The sequence below is a fragment of the Schistocerca gregaria genome, unplaced genomic scaffold (assembly GCF_023897955.1).
Source record: "Schistocerca gregaria isolate iqSchGreg1 unplaced genomic scaffold, iqSchGreg1.2 ptg000387l, whole genome shotgun sequence".
In the NCBI taxonomy this organism is placed as follows: Eukaryota; Metazoa; Arthropoda; class Insecta; order Orthoptera; family Acrididae; genus Schistocerca; species Schistocerca gregaria.
In genome coordinates, this window is record NW_026061829.1 from 2,938,882 (window position 1) to 2,949,030 (window position 10,149).

Below are 10,149 nucleotides of genomic sequence, written 5' to 3' on the forward strand. Positions count from 1 at the left end.
AGGTCCTAGCTAATGTCCAAGGCACCAAAGCCAGCTAAAAAGTCAATAATCGAAACCTAAAACTTGAATTGTACTATATCTTACTGGCTATTACATCAACTTAGAAGCTTCATCTGTTTTCTACTATGGTGATTTTAGTTTCTCCGCATACCGAAGCAGAGACATAGCTTTGCAGACGATAATTAGGACCATTTCAGAGAGAAGAGCGGCCAATGTGATGATCTGGCTTTAAGTCGAGTCGATTACAAATGACGAAAACGGACCGATTTCTCAGGTTTTTACTACATATGAACACTTTTAACATTCTCGGGTGCAACTCGGCAGCTAGTCCTCTTTTCATGCAGAATCTTAAGGTCCTAGCTCATGTCCAAGGAACCAAACCCAGCAAAAGAATCAATAATCGATACCTAAAACTTGAATTGGTCTGCTTCTTACTGGCTATTACATCAACTTAGAACCTTCATCTGTGTTCTACTATGGTGCTTTTAGTGTCTCCGCATACTGCAGCACGCGACATAGCTTTGCAGACGATAAGTACAATCGTTTCAGAGAGAAGAGCGACCAATGTGACGATCTGGCTTTAAGTCGATTCGATAACAAATGACGAAAACGGACGGATTTCTAGGTTTTTACTACATATGAACACTTTTCACATTGTCCCGTGCAACTCTGCTGCTAGTCCTCCTTTCATGCAGAATCTTAGGGTCCTAGCTCATGTCCAAGGCACCAAAGCCAGCTAAAAAGTCAATAATCGATACCTAAAACTTGAATTGGACTACTTCTTACTGGCTATTACATCAACTTAGAACCTTCATCTGTGTTCTACTATGGTGCTTTTAGTGTCTCCGGATACCGCAGCACGCGACAGAGCTTTGCAGTCGATAAGTACAATCGTTTCAGAGAGAAGAGCGACCAATGTGACGATCTGGCTTTAAGTCGATTCGGTAACAAATGACGAAAACGGACGGATTTCTAGGTTTTTACTGCATATGAACACATTCCACATACTCCTGTGCAACTCGGCTGCTAGTCCTCCTTTCATGCAGAATCTTAAGGTCCTAGCTAATGTCCAAGGCACCAAAGCCAGCTAAAAAGTCAATAATCGAAACCTAAAACTTGAATTGTACTATATCTTACTGGCTATTACATCAACTTAGAAGCTTCATCTGTTTTCTACTATGGTGATTTTAGTTTCTCCGCATACCGGAGCAGAGACATAGCTTTGCAGACGATAATTAGGACCATTTCAGAGAGAAGAGCGGCCAATGTGATGATCTGGCTTTAAGTCGAGTCGATTACAAATGACGAAAACGGACCGATTTCTCAGGTTTTTACTACATATGAACACTTTTCACATTCTCCCGTGCAACTATGCAGCTAGGCCTCCTTTCATGCAGAATGTTAAGGTCCTAGCTCATGTCCAAGGCACCAAAGCCAGCTAAAAAGTCAATAATGGATACCTAAAACTTGAATTGTACTATATCTTACTGGCTATTACATCAACTTAGAAGCTTCATCTGTTTTGTACTATGGTGCTTTTAGTGTCTGCGCATACCGCAGCACGCGACATCGCTTTGCAGACGATAAGTACAACCGTTTCAGAGAGAAGAGCGGCCAATGTGACGATCTGGCTTTAAGTCGATTCGATAACAAATGACGAAAACGGACGGATTTCTCAGGTTTTTACTACATATGAACACTTTTCACATTCTCCCGTGCAACTCGGCTGCTAGTCCTCCTTTCATGCAGATTCTTAAGGTCCTAGCTCTTGCCCAAGGCACCAAAGCCAGCTAAAAGGTCCATAATCGATACCTAAAACTTGAATTGTACTACTTCTTACTTTCTATTACATTAAATTAGATGCTTCATCTGTGTTTTACTATGGTGGTTTTAGTGTCTCCGCATAGCGCAGCACGCGTCATAGCTTTGCAGACGATAAGTACAACCGCTTCAGAGAGAAGAGCGGCCAATGTGACGATCAGGCTTTAAGTCGATTCGGTAGCAAATGACGAAAACGGACGGATTTCTAGGCTTTTACTACATATGAACACATTCCACATTCTCCTGTGCAACTCGGCTGCTAGTCATCCCTTCATGCAGAATCTTAAGGTCCTAGCTCATGTCCAAGGCACCAAAGCCAGCTAAAAAGTCAATAATCGAAACCTAAAACTTGAATTGTACTATATCTTACTGGCTATTACATCAACTTAGAAGCTTCATCTGTTTTCTACTATGGTGCTTTTAGTGTCTCCGCATACCGGAGCAAGAGACATAGCTTTGCAGACGATAATTAGGACCATTTCAGAGAGAAGAGCGGCCAATGTGATGCTCTGGCTTTAAGTCGAGTCGATAACAAATGACGAAAACGGACCGATTTCTCAGATTTTTACTACATATGAACACTTTTCACATTCTCCCGTGCAACTCTGCAGCTAGGCCTCCTTTCATGCAGAATCTTAAGGTCCTAGCTCATGTCCAAGGAACCAAAGCCAGCTAAAAAGTCAATAATCGATACCTAAAACTTGAATTGGACTACTTCTTTCTGGCTATTACATCAACTTAGAAGCATCATCTGTGTTCTATTATGGTGCTTTTAGTGTCTCCACATACCGCAGCACGCTACATAGCTTTGCAGACGATAAGTACAACCGTTTCAGAGAGAAGAGCGGCCAATGTAACGATCTGGCTTTAAGTCGATTCGATAACAAATGATGAAAACGGACGGATTTCTAATGTTTTTGCTACATGTGAACACTTTTCACATTCACCCGTGCAACTCGGCTGATAGTCCTCCTTTCATGCAGAATATCAAGGTCCTAGCTCATGTCCAAGGCACCAAAGCCAGCTAAAAAGTCAATAATCGATACTTAAAACTTAAATTGTACTACTTCTTACTGGCTATTACATCAACTTAGAAGCTTCATCTGTGTTCTACTATAGTGCTTTGAGAGTCTCCGCATACCGCAGCACGCGACATAGCTTTGCAGACGATAAGTACAACCGTTTCAGAGAGAAGAGCGGCCAATGTGACGATCTGGCTTTTAAGTCGAGTCGATAACTATTGACGAAAACGGACGGATTACTCAGGTTTTTACTACATATGAACACTTTTCACATTGTCCCGTGCAACTCGGCTGCTAGTCCTCCTTTCATGCAGAATCTTAACGTCCTAGCTCATGTCCAAGGCACCAAAGCCAGATAAAAAGTCAATAATCGAAACCTAAAACTTGAATTGTACTATATCTTACTCGCTATTACATCAACTTAGAAGCTTCATCTGTGTTCTACTATGGTGCATTTAGTGTCTCCGCATACCGCAGCACGCGACATAGCTTTGCAGACGATAAGTACAACCGTTTCAGAGAGAAGAGCGGCCAATGTGACGATCTGGCTTTAAGTCGATTCGGTAACAAATGACGAAAACGGACGGATTTCTAGGTTTTTACTACATATGAACACATTCCACATTCTCCCATGCAACTCGGCTGCTAGTCCTCCTTTCATGCAGAATCTTAAGGTCCTAGCTCATGTCCAAGGCACCAAAGCCAGCTAAAAATTCAATAATCGAAACCTAAAACTTGAATTGTACTATATCTTACTCGCTATTACATCAACTTAGAAGCTTCATCTGTTTTCTACTAATGGTGCTTTTAGTGTCTCCGCATACCGGAGCACGAGACATAGCTTTGCAGACGATAATTAGGACCGTTTCAGAGAGAAGAGCGGCCAATGTGAAGATCTGGCTTTAAGTCGAGTCGATAACAAATGACGAAAACGGACTGATTTCTCAGGATTTTACTACATATGAACACTTTTCACATTCTCTCGTGCAACTCGGCAGCTAGTCCTCTTTTCATGCAGAATCTTAAGGTCCTAGCTCATGTCCAAGGAACCAAAGCCAGCTAAAAAATCAATAATCGATACCTAAAACTTGAATTGGTCTGCTTCTTACTGGCTATTACATCAACTTAGAACCTTCATCTGTGTTCTACTATGGTGCTTTTAGTGTCTCCGCATACCGCAGCACGCGACATAGCTTTGCAGACGATAAGTACAATCGTTTCAGAGAGAAGAGCGACCAATGTGACGATCTGGCTTTAAGTCGATTCGGTAACAAATGACGAAAACGGACGGATTTCTAGGTTTTTACTACATATGAACACATTCCACATACTCCTGTGCAACTCGGCTGCTAGTCCTCCTTTCATGCAGAATCTTAAGGTCCTAGCTAATGTCCAAGGCACCAAAGCCAGCTAAAAAGTCAATAATCGAAACCTAAAACTTGAATTGTACTATATCTTACTGGCTATTACATCAACTTAGAAGCTTCATCTGTTTTCTACTATGGTGATTTTAGTTTCTCCGCATACCGGAGCAGAGACATAGCTTTGCAGACGATAATTAGGACCATTTCAGAGAGAAGAGCGGCCAATGTGATGATCTGGCTTTAAGTCGAGTCGATTACAAATGACGAAAACGGACCGATTTCTCAGGTTTTTACTACATATGAACACTTTTCACATTCTCCCGTGCAACTATGCAGCTAGGCCTCCTTTCATGCAGAATGTTAAGGTCCTAGCTCATGTCCAAGGCACCAAAGCCAGCTAAAAAGTCAATAATGGATACCTAAAACTTGAATTGTACTATATCTTACTGGCTATTACATCAACTTAGAAGCTTCATCTGTTTTCTACTATGGTGCTTTTAGTGTCTGCGCATACCGCAGCACGCGACATCGCTTTGCAGACGATAAGTACAACCGTTTCAGAGAGAAGAGCGGCCAATGTAACGATCTGGCTATAAGTCGATTCGATAACAAATGACGAAAACGGACGGATTTCTAATGTTTTTGCTACATGTGAACACTTTTCACATTCTCCCGTGCAACTCGGCTGATAGTCCTCCTTTCATGCAGAATATCAAGGTCCTAGCTCATGTCCAAGGCACAAAAGCAAGCTAAAAAGTCAATAATCGATACCTAAAACTTTAGTTGTACTACTTCTTACTGGCTATTACATCAACTTACAAGCTTCATCTGTTTTCTACTATGGTGCTTTTAGTGTCTGCGCATACCGCAGCACGCGACATCGCTTTGCAGACGATAAGTACAACCATTTCAGAGAGAAGAGCGGCCAATGTGACGATTTGGCTTTAAGTCGATTCGATAACAAATGACTAAAACGGATGGATTTCTAGGTTTTTACTACATATGAACACATTCCACATTCTCCCGTGCAACTCGGCTGCTAGTCCTCCTTTCATGCAGAATCTTAAGGTCCTAGCTCATGTCCAAGGCACCAAAGCCAGCTAAAAAGTCAATAATCGATACCTAAAACTTGAATTGTACTACTTCTTACTGGCAATTACATCATCTTAGAGGCTTCATCTGTGTTCTACTATGGTCCTTTTAGTGTCTCCGCATACCGCAGCACGCGACATAGCTTGGCAGACGATAAGTACAATCGTTTCAGAGAGAAGAGCGACCAATTTGACGATCTGGCTTTAAGTCGATTCGATAACAAATGACGAATACGGACGGATTTCTCAGGTTTTTACTACATATGAACACTTTTCACATTCTCCCGTGCAACTCGGCTGCTAGTCCTCCTTTCATGCAGAATCTTAAGGTCCTAGCTATGTCCAAGTCTCCAGAGCCAGCTATAAAGTCAATAATCGATACCTGAAACTTGAATTGTACTATATCTTACTGGCTATTACATCAACTTAGCAGCTTCATATGTGTTCTACTATGGTGCTTTTAGTGTCTCCACATACCGCAGCAAGCAACATAGCTTTGCAGACGATAAGTACAACCGTTTTAGACAGAAATGCGGTCAATGTGAAGATCTGGCTTTAAGTCGAGTCGATAACAAATGACGAAAACGGACGAATTTCTCAGGTTTTTACTACATATGAACACTTTTCACATTCTTCCGTGCAACTCGGCTGCTAGTCCTCCTTTCATGCAGAATCTTAAGGTCCTAGCTCATGTCCAAGGCACCAAAGCCAGCTAAAAAGTCAATAATCGATACCTAAAACTTGAATTGTACTATATCTTACTGGCTATTACATCAACTTAGAAGCTTCATCTGTGTTTTACTATGGTGGTTTTAGTGTCTCCGCATACCGCAGCATACGTCATAGCTTTGCAGATGATAAGTACAACCGTTTCAGAGAGAAGAGCGGCCTATGTGAAGATCTGGCTTTAAGTCGAGTCGATAACAAATGACGAAAACGGACGGATTTCTCAGGTTTTTACTACATATGAACACCTTTCACATTCTCCCGTGCAAATCAGCTGCTAGTCCTCCTTTCATGCAGAATCTTAAGGTCCTAGCTCATGTCCAAGGCACCAAAGATAGCTATAAAGTCAATAATCGATACCTAAAACTTGAATTGTACTACTTCTTACTGTCTATTACAACAAATTAGAAGCTACATCTGTGTTCTACTATGATGCTTTTAGTGTCTCCGCATACCGCAGCACGCGACATAGCTTTGCAGACGATAAGTACAACCGTTTTAGCCATAAATGCGGCCAATATGACGATTTGGCTTTAAGTGCATTCGATAACAAATGACGAAAACGGACGGATTTCTAGGTTTTTACTACATATGAACACTTTTCACATTCTCCCGTACAACTCGGCTGATAGTCCTCCTTTCATGCAGAATCTTAAGGTCCTAGCTCATGTCCAAGGCACCAAAGCCAGCTAAAAAGTCAATAATCGATACCTAAAACTTGAATTGTACTATATCTTACTGGCTATTACATCAACTTAGAAGCTTCATCTGTTTTCTACTATGGTGCTTTTAGTGTCTCCGCATACTGGAGCACGAGACATAGCTTTGCAGACGATAATTACGACCGTTTCAGAGAGAAGAGCGGCCAATGTGATAATCTGGCTTTAAGTTGAGTCGATAACAAATGACGAAAACGGACGGATTTATCAGGTGTTTACTACATATGAACACTTTTCACATTCTCCCGTGCAACGCGGCTGCTAGTCCTCCTTTCATGCAGATTCTTAAGGTCCTAGCTCTTGCCCAAGGCTATTACATCAACTTAGAAGCTTCATCTGTTTTCTACTATGGTGCTTTTAGTGTCTCCGCATACTGGAGCACGAGACATAGCTTTGCAGACGATAATTACGACCGTTTCAGAGAGAAGAGCGGCCAATGTGATAATCTGGCTTTAAGTTGAGTCGATAACAAATGACGAAAACGGACGGATTTATCAGGTGTTTACTACATATGAACACTTTTCACATTCTCCCGTGCAACGCGGCTGCTAGTCCTCCTTTCATGCAGATTCTTAAGGTCCTAGCTCTTGCCCAAGGCACCAAAGCCAGCTAAAAAGTCCATAATCGATACCTAAAACTTGAATTGTACTACTTCTTACTTGCTATTACATCAACTTAGAAGCTTCATCTGTATTCTGCTATGGTGCTTTTTGTGTCTCCGCATGCCGCAGCACGCGACATAGCTTTGCAGACGATAAGTACAACCGTTTCAGACAGAAGAGCGGCCATTGTGACGATCTGGCTTTAAGTCGATTCGATAACAAATGACGAAAACGGACGGATTTCTCAGGTTTTTACTACATATGAACACTTTTCACATTCTCCCGTGCAAATCAGCTGCTAGTCCTCCTTTCATTCAGAATCTTAACGTCCTAGCTCATGTCCAAGGCACCAAAGATAGCTATAAAGTCAATAATCGATACCTAAAACTTGAATTGTACTACTTCTTACTGTCTATTACATCAACTTAGAAGCTTCATCTGTGTTCTACTATGATGCTTTTAGTGCCTCCGCATACCGCAGCACGCGACATAGCTTTGCAGTCGATAAGTACAACCGTTTTAGACATAAATGCGGCCAATATGACGATCTGGCTTTAAGTGGATTCGATAACAAATGACGAAAACGGACGGATTTCTAGGTTTTTACTACATATGAACACTTTTCACATTCTGCGGTACAATTCGGCTGATAGTCCTCCTTTCATGCAGAATCTTAAGGTCCTAGCTCATGTCCAAGGCACCAAAGCCAGCTAAAAAGTCAATAATCGATACCTAAAACTTCAATTGTGCTACTTCTTACTGGCTATTACATCAACTTAGAAGCTTCATCTGTTTTCTACTATGGTGCTTTTAGTGTCTCCGCATACCGGAGTACGGGACATAGCTTTGCAGACGATAATTAGGACCGTTTCAGAGAGAAGAGCGGCCAATGTGACGTTCTGGCTTTAAGTCGATTCGATAACAAATGACGAAAACGGACGGATTTCTAGGTTTTTACTACATATGAACACATTCCACATTCTTCCGTGCAACTCGGCTGCTAGTCCTCCTTTCATGCAGAATCTTAAGGTCCTAGCTCATGTCCAAGGCACCAAAGCCAGCTAAAAAGTTAATAATCGATACCTTAAACTTGAATTGTACTATATCTTACTGGCTATTACATCAACTTAGAAGCTTCATCTGTTTTCTACTATGGTGCTTTTAGTGTCTCCGCATACCGGAGCACGGGACATAGCTTTGCAGACGATAAGTAGGACCGTTTCAGAGAGAAGAGCGGCCAATGTGTAGATCTGGCTTTAAGTCGAGTCGATAACAAATGACGAAAACGGACGGATTTCTCAGGTTTTTACTACATATGAACACTTTTCACATTCTCCCGTGCATCTCGGCAGCTAGTCCTCCTTTCATGCAGAATCTTAAGTTCCTAGCTCATGTCCACGGAACCAAAGCCAGCTAAAAAGTCAATAATCGATACCTAAAACTTGAATTGGTCTACTTCTTACTGGCTATTACATCAACTTAGAACCTTCATCTGTGTTCTACTATGGTGCTTTTAGTGTCCCCGCATACCGCAGCACGCGACATAGCTTTGCAGACGATAAGTACAATCGTTTCAGAGAGAAGAGCGACCAATGTGACGATCTGGCTTTAAGTCGATTCGATAACAAATGACAAAAAGGGACGGATTTCTAGGTTTTTACTACAAATGAACACTTTTCACATTCTCCCGTGCAACTCGGCTGCTAGTCCTCCTTTCATGCAGAATCTTAAGGTCCTAGCTCATGTCCAAGGCACCAAAGCCAGCTAAAAAGTCAATAATCGATAAATAAAACTTGAATTGGACTACTTCTTACTGGCTATTACACCAAGTTAGAACCTTCATCTGTGTTCTACTATGGTGCTTTTAGTGTCTCCGCATACCGCAGCACGCGACATAGCTTTGCAGACGATAAGTACAACCGTTTCAGAGAGAAGAGCGGCCAATGTGACGATCGGGCTTTAAGTCGATTCGGTAACAAATGACGAAAACGGACGGATTTCTAGGTTTTTACTACATATGAACACTTCTCACATTCTCCCGTGCAACGCGGCTGCTAGTCCTCCTTTCATGCAGGATCTTAAGGTCCTAGCTCATGTCCAAGGAACCAAAGCCAGCTAAAAAGTCAATAATCGATACGTAAAACTAGAATTGTACTATATCTTACTGGCTATTACATCAACTTAGAAGCTTCATCTGTGTTTTACTATGGTGGTTTTAGTGTCTCCGCATACCGCAGCACACGTCATAGCTTTGCAGACAATAAGTACAACCGTTTCAGAGAGAAGAGCGGCCAATGTGAAGATCTGGCTTTAAGACGAGTCGATAACAAATGACGAAAACGGACGGATTTCTCAGGTTTTTACTACATATGAACACCTTTCACATTCTCCTGTGCAAATCAGCTGCTAGTCCTCCTTTCATGCAGAATCTTAAGGTCCTAGCTCATGTCCAAGGCACCAAAGATAGCTATAAAGTCAATAATCGATACCTAAAACTTGAATTGTACTACTTCTTACTGTCTATTACAACAAATTAGAAGCTACATCTGTGTTCTACTATGATGCTTTTAGTCTCTCCGCATACCGCAGCACGCGACATAGCTTTGCAGACGGTAAGTACAACCGTTTTAGACATAAATGCGGCCAATATGACGATTTGGCTTTAAGTGCATTCGATAACAAATGACGAAAACGGACGGATTTCTAGGTTTTTACTACATATGAACACTTTTCACATTCTCCCGTACAACTCGGCTGATAGTCCTCCTTTCATGCAGAATCTTAAGGTCCTAGCTCATGTCCAA